This window comes from Lissotriton vulgaris, chromosome 6 (assembly GCF_964263255.1).
Source record: "Lissotriton vulgaris chromosome 6, aLisVul1.2, whole genome shotgun sequence".
Classification (NCBI taxonomy): Eukaryota; Metazoa; Chordata; class Amphibia; order Caudata; family Salamandridae; genus Lissotriton; species Lissotriton vulgaris.
Window position 1 is genome coordinate 798474098 of NC_141694.1, and position 11532 is coordinate 798485629.

At 41.3% G+C, this 11532-nt stretch overlaps 1 pseudogene; it reads right to left on the bottom strand.

Annotated features, from left to right (window-relative positions):
• Nucleotides 1-6158: 6158 nt before the first annotated feature.
• On the bottom strand, nt 6159-8507 carry LOC147708019 (protein FAM171A1 pseudogene; annotated as a pseudogene).
• Nucleotides 8508-11532: the final 3025 nt, after the last annotated feature.

Genomic DNA, 11532 nt, shown 5'->3' on the forward strand with positions numbered 1-11532 from the left:
ACCTCGATTTTGACTCTTACTGCTTATTTTTCACCTTTATTTTCCCTTTTGTTTCTTGTTTCTCACCTTTATTCTGCCTCTTTCTGCTCGTTTCTCACTTTTACTTTGCCTCTTCTTGTTAGTTTCTGACCTTTAGTCTGCCTTTTTCTGTTCACTTTTGTTTTATTCTACATTTTTCTGCTTTCTTCTACCCTTTACTCTGCCTCTGTCTGCTAGTTTCTGACCATTATTTTGCCTCTTTCTGCTCTTTGACCAGGCGGGGGGAGCACCAAAGCCCCCATGGTCCCAAGCCGGCAGAGAAGGACACAGCCATTGGATTTCACACATTGCTTTCCCACACGTTAGCCTATGGTTGTGTCCGAGTTGAACACCCACTACGTGGTCAACTTCTGCCGTGGACGTTTGATTACAAATGTCCCAACAGCGAAATCATCATCCTCATCATTAGTCTTTATTGGATAATTTATAATCATAAAAGACACATAACATACATAAAAGTGTCATAAAAAATGGTAAATAGAATAGCCTTTAAAACTAGCAATGCATGCTATAACTAACAAAATATAAAACTGATCTTTATCGAATTCTGACAAAAAATAATTTTTAAGCTAAAATCAATACATTCTAATATCTATTTTAAACTATTTGGTACCATAATCAAAATCTATCTGAATCCTCCACAGCCAGCATTTTTTTTTCTCAGAACCCATGCCCAGTTCAGAAATTTTGCTATAGCAATAACTATATCTGGACGGGTATTCGTTACTAAGATGAGCATGGCTGTCCTACAGGATCTCGTGCCCAGATTAATGCACATTGGTTTCAGCCACCTGCGACGATGATCCTGATACACCGGGCATTCAAAAAGCAGGTGCGTTATTGACTCTTCCCTATTGCAGCAAAAGGGGCAATCAGTCGTTAAAATCCTGTCCCATTTAGCTGCAAATGATCTTATTGGAAGGGTGCCCACACGGAATTGGTGGTAGAGTTTTCTATCACTGGTTCTAGGGCGGTCAGAGATCTTAAAAACCTATTTTACGCTAGAACAAGGGGAGTTAGATTTTCGAACCCCCAAAGCTCAGTGCCATAGACCATGGATGATCTTATTTTCCCATTGTAAATAGCTATGGCTGGCCCTATAGGTTTAGTGAAAGACATCCTGTGTTCCTTCAATAGAGCTCCCGATGCTGATTATGTCTAAGGACTAAAAGCTCGATTTGGGACGCCCAGTTCATCTTCCTACTCATGATTGCCCCTAGATAAGTAATTATGTTGGTTTGCTCTAGGGGTACATTATCCAACGGCGAGATCAGGCACCTGCCATTTTACAAGGTCAAATAGTGTGTTTGTGACTGTTAAGTGCATCACCACCATTGAAAATGGTGGCCAGTTGTTTACGTATTCAATCTTTGGAGGACACACATATTGAAAAACAAATTATATGTAGTGTGTTACTGTGGTTAAATGCAATCGTTGTGAGGTGTTGTTTACACCTCTGTTAATGTTATTTCTGATAAAAAATAAATAGAAAAATAATGTGTAAATAGTTCATTCATTAGAAATGTACTATTTACACATTTTTTCATATTTAAAATATTGACAGCTAAAATTGACATTTGTGAAGTAGAAGTTTAAAAAACGAATGTTAGATTTATATATGTTGTGAAACCATATATATGTTGAGCACAACATGACAGTGGTGTTAATATTCAAAAATAAATATATGGAAAATGTTTTAAAATGTTCTATTTTTTTTCAATGAAGACATTTGAACCCTGGAAGAGTAAGGAAATGACAGCTGCAAGCGCACCGCCCATTTGCAGACATTGTCACCATGGAAGAACGGGATATTATCAAAAAGTGCATATTGAATCGGCAAACTATACTGGATGTTTGTCATCAGCTGGAGCCAGATCTTCTGCCTCACAACAGAAATCCCTCATCTATTACTCAAATTGTCAAACTCATGGCAGTACTTCATTTTGTGGACATAGGATCATTCCAATATACTGTGACAGGATCTGATGGAATGTCACAAACGACTAGCAGAGATGAGCTACAAGAAGTTCTTCAGTCAATGATGAGACACATCAATCGCTTCATCCAGTTTCCACAACATAAGGATTTTGTGAATCTGAACGGTGATTTATATGGTTTAAGTCACCCACCATATTTGGTTGGAGCAATTGATGGCATACATTTTGCCTTAGTGACACCATATGCCAGGGAACAAGTCTACTGGAATCGTACGTCCTTCCATTCAATGATATATAGCATTAGCCATCATATAAATAGTGCAGAGTCAATTTTAAAAAAATCACTTAGATTCAGCATACAAATTTACATACCGTACAATTTTGAAGTCAACAAATTTTGCTTTGGGATACACATGACATCAATTCTATAGAATAACAAGGATAGGGCAACATAGAAATGTCAACATTACAACATTTCTGAACTTAGCATGGGCTATTGATTGACAAATACATGACACCTTACCATATGTGGAAATGTTGTAGAAAAAAAGAGAATGAGCAAGATAGCATAGCAATCTTATTTTCACAAAACAAAAACAAGGCATTGTGGGTAGTTGTAGTCATTTCAATTATATATTAACAACACTTGCAATATTGAAAGTTAATTATACCTATTGAAGAAATACAGTTAAAAAAGACATACATTTACTATATAGGACACATATACGTGCCTGCACGCCGCATCCGCTCCTCTGAGGCAATCTTGCTGACCTGCACACGCTTTAATAATACTACCTTGGACAGTTGGGCTTTTTCAGTTCTTTCATCACAGATCTGGAAAGGATTACCGGAAGGTTTGACAAGAGAAACCGCTCTCCTTCCATTTCGTAAGAGGCTGAAAGCCTTTTTATTCGAACAAGCTTTTGGACGAGATTGACTTTCTCATCTTAACAATATCTGTTACATAATTGTATCATAACGCGTAGAATAAGCGCCAGGAGACCTGTGGTATTTGTGCACTATAGAAGTGTTATTACCATAACATAACATATATGAAATATGTTATTTGTTGTAAAAGCACTTACAAGAACCATTACATCATGGGAAATCTAATGGAGGTTGATAACTGTAATCTTAAAAAAGAGATAATACATTGAAACGCACAAGCAAGATAAATAATAGATTGATACAAATACATGTAGGTTTCTATGTTTGCAAAAGTGCAAAACACATTAGGAACAGCTAAATGAAAAGTAATAAGGACATTTAGGTTTAGTGACCCATCCAACAGTCTAACTTACCAGTCTCCACTCCACCAGGTTATCCCATCAAGCATTCAGGATGTAGGATCTACAAGACTTTCTCCTTCCGGGGAAAAAGTTGTAAGGGGGCCCTGGAAGAATCACCATCTAGTCCCCCAGGTGACGCTTGGAGGCAGGGAATGCACACACCCCATCAGGTCATTCCACCTTTGCCTAATTTCCCCCTGTGTGTGAAGGTTGTTTGCTACAGCATTCACTCTGTCAACTATTCTGGCCCAAATGTGCCTGTTTTTTGTGCTATAGTTGCCATTTGTACTTGGGCTCCAAACAATTGTGGCTCTACTCTAATGATTTCATCAACCATGACTGACAATTAACCCTCAGTAAAATGGGGATTTTTCTTCCCTGCCATTCTGAGATTATGAAATGAAATAACTTAAATAACCCACATAATCCTAAAGAAAAAGAGGTAAATAAACAAGAATGAGAGAGCAAAAATGAGAAGACAAAAAACTAAATTCAGTGGTAAAGTGCTCTGCTACAAAGTTCTGCTGTGCTGGAATGGCAAATGATCTTTGTCAGAAATGGAGTGTTTTAAAGTGTGTTATGCTGGTGTTAACAATTAGCCAAAAGACATCAAGTGTGTGATGCTAACATCCATCCACAGCCATAGGAATAGTCCAATGCTGACCACGATCCATGATATATTCACTTCTTCAGCAAACCATCTCTAGAAGATCACTAGCACAGCTGTGAAATCGAAATATACTTAGCAAAACCCCGTCACCCTGAAGGCAATGGAGTACTATGCCAGCACTGAAGTCCACCGCATCGGCAGTGGTGAGCCCCATACGTGGTGGTGAACACTCTGTCAACGCAAACGGAGTCAGCCAGCATACATCTAAATAGGCAGGCGGACCTACGTTAGCTTTATGGAGTACTGGGAACCGCTGTTGTGGATTAATAACAGTAGTATCGCCAAAATCTAAATCAGGCCCTAAGTTTCCTAAAGACTGTCCATTTTTGCTCAAGACTTTGGTGGAAGGGCAAGAAATGGAAAAAACTCTGAAAGTGAACAGGTCTGTTGAAACTGTGATTAAGCAAGTGGTTACAGAGGAAGTGCCAGGATTACCAAAGGGCAAGAAAGGGGTAACAACGGCTACTCTTGGTTACTTATCATTTTCACAAGTGAAACTGAACCATGTTACCTGAAGACTTAAATCCAGAGGTGACACTAATTAAGAACATGCCTTAAAATGATCTGTCTGAAAAAGAAGGTTGGTTTGTCCCCCACAAATGATGAATGGTTAAATCAATTAACTTTTGTCTCAAAGTATGCAAATGATGTGAGTCTCTACAAAGATATCTAGAAAAAATGTTTATTTCTACATTTGTATATGTTTGTGAGGTGTTTGTTTTTTTAAGTTGCGTCTTCTCTTGTTTTGTCTTGTTCTCTTACTTTTGTTTGTATAATAATTATATTCCCTCATATTTGCTAACCATGGGGTGACTAAGAAAAATGGGTTTTCTTGCTTTTTGACCTTAGTCTATGCATATGCAGGACTGGTGTTTTTTGACCCAATTGCATGTATCACCATTCAGATGTAATATCTTGGCCAGCATAAAAAGCAGGAGCGTGGCCAGGCGCTGTAAGATGGCAGATGGGCAGTTCCACCGGGGAGAGTAACAAACCGGTAACACCCGCCACCATCTGCGCATCCAAGGGTCCACGTGTGGGGGCACTATGACCAGAAGAGGCGGAATACTCAATTGAACGGAATATTATTCATTTTGATGCCCCGCAACATCGGCTCTTGACCGTGAGTCCCACATGGTCCGCGGGGCCTTCAATGTGGCCTGAAACTGCAGTGGATCACCTCTACGCTGCTTTGGTCTTAGCAGAGCGGCACTGATACTGGTGACTGGGCTTGTGCGACCTTGACACCCCTGGTGCTGGAGGTGAAGGTGCCCACGTCACTGGTGCTCCTGTGATAGCCTTGGTAGTGACTGTGGCATGGGACTGGGGTGAAGTGGCAGAGCCTGGGAGGCCCGGATCAGACAGCGGGACTCGACAATAAGTGCAATGAGTAGGGGTGGATTTTGGCGGTCTGTACAGTACCCCCTTTTCTGGGCCCCCACCTCCTATGGCCAGTGATTTGTCTAGACCACGGCCGCCTAGGGCAACGTGCCTAGGGGGTTGGGCCCAGATCAACCAGGAGGCCTGCGCAGTCACAGAACAGGCTATTTGAAGGGTCCAGGCTCTTTCCCTCAATGCGCTTTCCTGCACTGTCCAGGAAGCATGCATGCACCTGAGAACTGTCAGAATAAGAGGGTGCCAAGATGGGCCTCCTGCTAATACGCAGACTGGGCCCTGCGGGCCAGAAGGAGTTTCATGCCTTGTGCCCCCACGTAAAGTGATAACTGGGGCACCTGGCTGGTCGCACTGTGGGTCAACCGTACGGATCTGCACTGGCCTCTTACGACCGGACTCCCCATGGGCAGTAGATGAGACACCCCCTCCTCCCCCATTCAACAATTTTGATAAAGTTGTGTAGGGGAACAATTCTGGAGCCTATCGGGCTCTTCTGAGATACAAGGCCCAGTGTCCCCTGCCATGCTTTCGCCTGTTGCATGCTACCAAAGTGGTGACCCATCCCTGAGACGGGGCAGAACTCTGTTGCATTGGTGGAGTGGATGTGTCCTGTGCCTAAATTGACTTGGTGGACTGCCATGGTTTACTCTTTGGATGCTCCCCCTCGCCCCCTTACTGTGGACGTTTGAAGAGCCTACTGCAATACATCACAAGATAATGCTTTTAGATGTCTCTTGCATTTTCTTGCTGTAGATGCAGAAGCTCTCCACAAACATGAAAGCAATATTGGAAATGTTATACTTAGCTGTTCAGTAAATTCGCAACATTTCACTTCATATTGAATGCCAGCAATGGTCTCTCTTCTCGCTTTTGCCATGGACTTTTTTTGCTCTGTCCCTGCTCTTCTGTACTTTTATCCATGCCTGAAGTCCCATGTTCGGCGCTCATTAATGGCTCAGGTCAGACCTCTGCAGTTCCTTTAGTAGGTTCTTCCTGCAGACTAGGCATTTTATCTTAAAGCTGCATCAAAGAAAGATTGCAGGCTACTTTCCTCAGGGCTTATGACTGATGTTCCACATTGACAAAAACTTTGGTGCATATCCTCCAAATACACAAGTTGTGTGTAAGCTGTAGGGTGTGAAATGTTCTGTTCTTTTTGCTGGTAGACTTGAAATGGGACTGAAGTTTTGTAACTGAAACAAGGATTTCCTTTTCATGCAGATTTTGATTCACTCATGCCAACTCCAGAATCTAAACTTGCATCATTGCTACCTTTCTTACCTGCTCTTTAAAGATCAGTATACGAATGTCTAATGTGTGCATTTTACCTCCCATTTAGAGACGCAAATCAAGCCTGTGGATGTGGCATAGGCTTACCACCAGATAGCACCATCAGTACTTTCTCAGTTCGGAGCTGCACGTCACCATTCATCTGAACCAGAGAGGCATTGTTATGGCATGGGGGGATGGACATTGATTCAGAGGCATTTTGTGGACTCCACTCCATTCCTTCCGCAGCATGTAAATCTTGCTGTGAGATTGTTTGTGAAATTAAGCATGGTGGTGGTAACAGCTGCTAGGAATGTGGAAGAAGTTGAGTGTTGTTATTGAGCTTGAGAATTAGAAAGTTCAGCTTGAAGCCCTTCAATTTTAAACTGCTGATCAGCAGGATCATGCAACTGCTGGCTGAGATATGGGTGATCCGATAATTTCACGTAACGATCTGGAATAACTTGTGTTGGCAACACATTTCTGTAAATACAGTTGGTGGCTTGACCAACTGAATTATAGCACATTAACTGACCTGGATGGGGAAAAGATGAAATCTTTCAAGATGATCAGCTAATCTGGATATTATACATTCAGCAGGTCTGCGGTCCAAATTGTGCTCTTTTTCTGGAGCAGAAGGCATGAGGTAAATTTGTTCCTATACAGTTGCTTGCTTCCTGCAATAACGTGATTCACAGATTCCTGCACTTCCTTATCTTGTTCTTCCAATAAATGATGAGGGCTTATTACAGAATTATAGTTTCTCCTGTAGTCCTGTTTCATGTGCAACTCATAACCATCTGCTGCTTCTACCACTTTTCGGCACTGCAAAGGATATATTTCTACGGACTTATGGTAGACTTTTCTTAAAGTACCAGCAGGAGTGACATTATCAAAAGAGAATCTACTCACTCTTGCCTCTTGATGTGGAAGCAACTCCCCTCAAGAGCTAAAGTCCCAGGTGGTATTGTATGAAGGTTGAAGCATAGGCATGTGCAGATCAGCTTCACAACTCGAAGACACCATTTTCATATGACACTGCGGATTAAATTAAGGTGTGACATGGAAATTGTCTGATCCATTTTGGAACTGTCGAGTGCTGTGGAAAGCTTAGGTTTCCTATGATTCTGACATGGCTTCAAAAACCTTCTCCTGCAATAGTACAACAGAAGGCACTGCAAAACAAAAGTAGGAAGGCCATTCCTCCCAGAATGGCAGAACAAACATGATGTGGTAGGAAGCAATGTCTTGGGTGACCAATGCACACTCATGGCAGTCACAGGGGTAAGTTCATATCATGTGATATTCCCTGTACCAATGCTCTCAAATCTTTGTATATTAGAAAGGCTGCCCACTTCCTAGGGAGAACTGGCCACCCTTAGCAAAGCAGCCAGATCCTTGTAGGTAGAATTCCCGGGCAGGTTCAGAGCTCTTCTCTAAAAGAGAATTTGAGGTTGGATCCTGGAGCCTTGATATTCTGAGACAATCTGAACAGCATATTTATATGCCATGAATGTGGCAGAGTGCTCTGTGAGGAGGCCAAGACTCAGAGAAGAGAAAACAGGTCATCTAAATGGCCTCCGTGGTGCAGAATTAGGCACATAAGCATGCTTAGAAGCGGTGTCGATCAACTGACTGCCCAATTTATACTGGAACTTGATCAACATGCTGTCATCTCCTCCAGAGTTCCCAGTGGTGATTGAAACTAAGCTGGTAAAGATCTCAATGGAGACTTCAAATATTGTCTGATGAGTGCTGGCACCTCTAACCTGAAGCTTCAATCTCACCTCTTGCAATGGTGCTATGGCAGCGGTGGACTGCTGCTACCACTCTGCAGGCTCTTGGTCACTGCCTTCCAAATGTGCATCCCAGCAGGCAGAGGAGTAGTGTTGCCGCTGCCCTGCTCATGACTTCCGGCCGGTGCAGCGCTACTACGGATGATCAGGGCAAGCACGCAGGGCATTGCTGCAGCCACACCGCATCAGAGGCTGGTGTCTGGCCCCAGCGCTTTGTGCTCCTGCCATCTGCTGTACCATGCTGCTTGGACTTCAGTGGTGTCTGTGCTGCCTGCAGCCCACACTTTCTATTCTTCTGGGCTCTAGCATGCTGTCTGGATGCCCTGTCTTGCTCCCCCTGTCAGGGGTCATGGACAGTGCTGCATTATTCCAGCCCTGAGCAGGAGTACATTTATAACTGTTTTGGAGCATTTTTCAGTGTAGTAACTCTAGAAGTGAAGTTTGTGACTAGGAAGGTGCTTACTCTTTTGTGGGTGGGTGCGTGTCCCTCACTGTACCCCTCCCTTGCCCTCCTTTAGAGTTTCCTTACTCCTACCAAAACTGCTCTCCTTTAGTCTTAAGTATACCTCAAATACATATACCCATGTGTGCAGCGATCTCCTCAGTCATGGTGGGGATCTCTGCACATAAAAGATAGGCTTTGAGGAGACATCTGCACATAGGTTTGTGAATCGCAAGTAAGTTAATATTACTATTATAGTACCTTTTAACATACTACAAAATGCCATTTGTGAATAGGTTCCAAACTGCACCTGTTTAAAGTATTAGTGTGTTTATCTAATGATGTTATACTTATGATGGTAGTTATAAAGATTTTAATCAGTCACAATGAAATAAATCACTGCTACAATTAGTGTATGGGTGATATTTCCATAGGAGTAGTAAGAAGGTGTTCAATCATTAGGGAATGTCTGGCCCTTGCAGCGTAGCCCATTTAATTTGGAGGCAAATATGGGAGGACAAGTAGAAACCAGAGCATGGACTATTTCAATAAAAAAGGCCTAAATGGGACAATATCTGTATTTCCTGTCTCTAAATGGCAAAACATGGGCATAAAAAAAGCGAGAACACTGCTCCATGGTTGCACAAAAGCTACTACAGTATGATGCACAGTAATTGAAGTGCTAGTTTGGAAAAAGCATGAAGATAGGCGGTGGTGCAGCACAACCTTGTCTACCCTTGCCACATCACAAATATGTCATAACTTTGTAACAGATAACTTAAAATAAGAGTTGCACTTGACATTCTAACTTAAGTGCATTTACTGTAGGACTGGTGACTTTACATAGACTATTACATGAGATATTACATGAGATCTTAATAAGCCATTCTTACTTAGTAGATACGTACTCACTATAAAGATAACATTTTACTTTCATAATTAATGTATTGAATGACATTTACTGTTTATATAGCCTAATAGAAACCATCCTCATATATGTAGAATGTGATTACTCTAGAAAGGACAAATAGTTTCTGTAATGTGTGCATTAATGTTTCATATATTTCATTTAGATATCATTCTTAGCCATACTTACACATGATTATCCAAAGGATTTACTGTCTGTCATATGTAATCTGAATCTGATGTACTAGTATTTTATATTTACTTGTCTTTTAAAGTTACATACGCATATTAAATTTGCACTCTTGCTAATACTTTAAGTTGACATTTGAGACCCATAATTCTTCATGCTGCATAGATTCTGTTTTTCAAATTCTGCAAACATGGCATTTCTTGCAGGTATTCACACACATTGTTAGTTGAAGAATAGATACATTACTGTACTAGTGATAGAGAGAAAGAGCCCTAGAAGCAGACCTTGACAAAAAACATGGAGAGCCAGAGCTTTAACTGAAAGGCCTATTCAGCAATCTTACAACCTGGCCTGTGTGTGAGAAAATGATGTTTCCATGTCTTGCGTGGGATACTCTGTAATTGTTCAGTCTACAACATGAAAAGTGGAGATAGACAATAGACCTTGCAAAGGGGTGTTACCAAAGAAGACTCTTGTATGTTATAACTTAGTGTTTACACTCTTGGAGATCAGAGTCCCTGTTAGATTCCTTTCAGATCCCTTCAGGTTCCCTTACCAACCTTTCCCCTGGACGTTGAGAAGTTTAGACCTCTATGCTTTTCTTGATTCTTTGCTGAGTATGGCTTAGACTAACACTTAATTACCTGACTGAAGAAAACTCATGACCAAGCTTCTGAAATGCTGACACCTTTCTACTTATGTTTTCATTGTCTAGTTCTATTTTCCTTTACGGATATTCTAGATTTCTTAGATCCTTTAGATTTTTAGAACCATCCTTTTTGCTGGGACTTTACTTTAGGTGATTTAGATTTACCCAAGTATGGACAACCAAACCTGAGACTCTTCTCTGAGTATCAGACACTCTTACTGATCTTTTGTAATGCTGTGACTGAACTTCTTGTTTGCCTGCTAATGGTTCACCTCAATTTCTTCCTTTTATTGGGCCTTCCTGTTGTTATTCTGTACCTTTATAGCATGGTGTTAAGAGTCGCATATCTTAACTTGATTCTAAATTTGTACATTTCTAAATTTGTAATAAACCTTCTTCACCCTGGCTACTGGTTCCTGGTCTTTATTGTGTAGCCAAATTAATTGAATTTGATTGATGTCAATTTTGACTCCCATCACCTCTCAGACTGAAAATAAAATGTCCATTGGAGGAACAGTGGTAAGCGAGTGGGCCCAGAAAAAGCTATATCAGCAGCAATGTGTGATGCAATTCATCACTTCCTTTCAAACTGCCTATTTGTATTTAATACTTAGAGACATTCTAAGGCATGGGCTATGTGGGAACTTTCTCAGTGCCCCCAAAATGTTATGGGTCCACCTGCTAAAGGTATTACTCTCTCTGTTACTCTTTCTTAGTATCTCTCCCACTCTCTACCTACATCTATGACTGACTTTCTCTTTCTTTACCCATCCCAATGGGTTGTATGACTTAATCACTACTGCCTGAACCCCGACTGCCTGAACCACGACCTCCTTAACCACGAAATTTTAAACAACAATCTTTTAATTACAACTACTTTTTATCTAACGACTTTGTGTACAACGAAAATCCTTTATTTATTCATTATTTGTGGGGGGAAAACCCCCCAC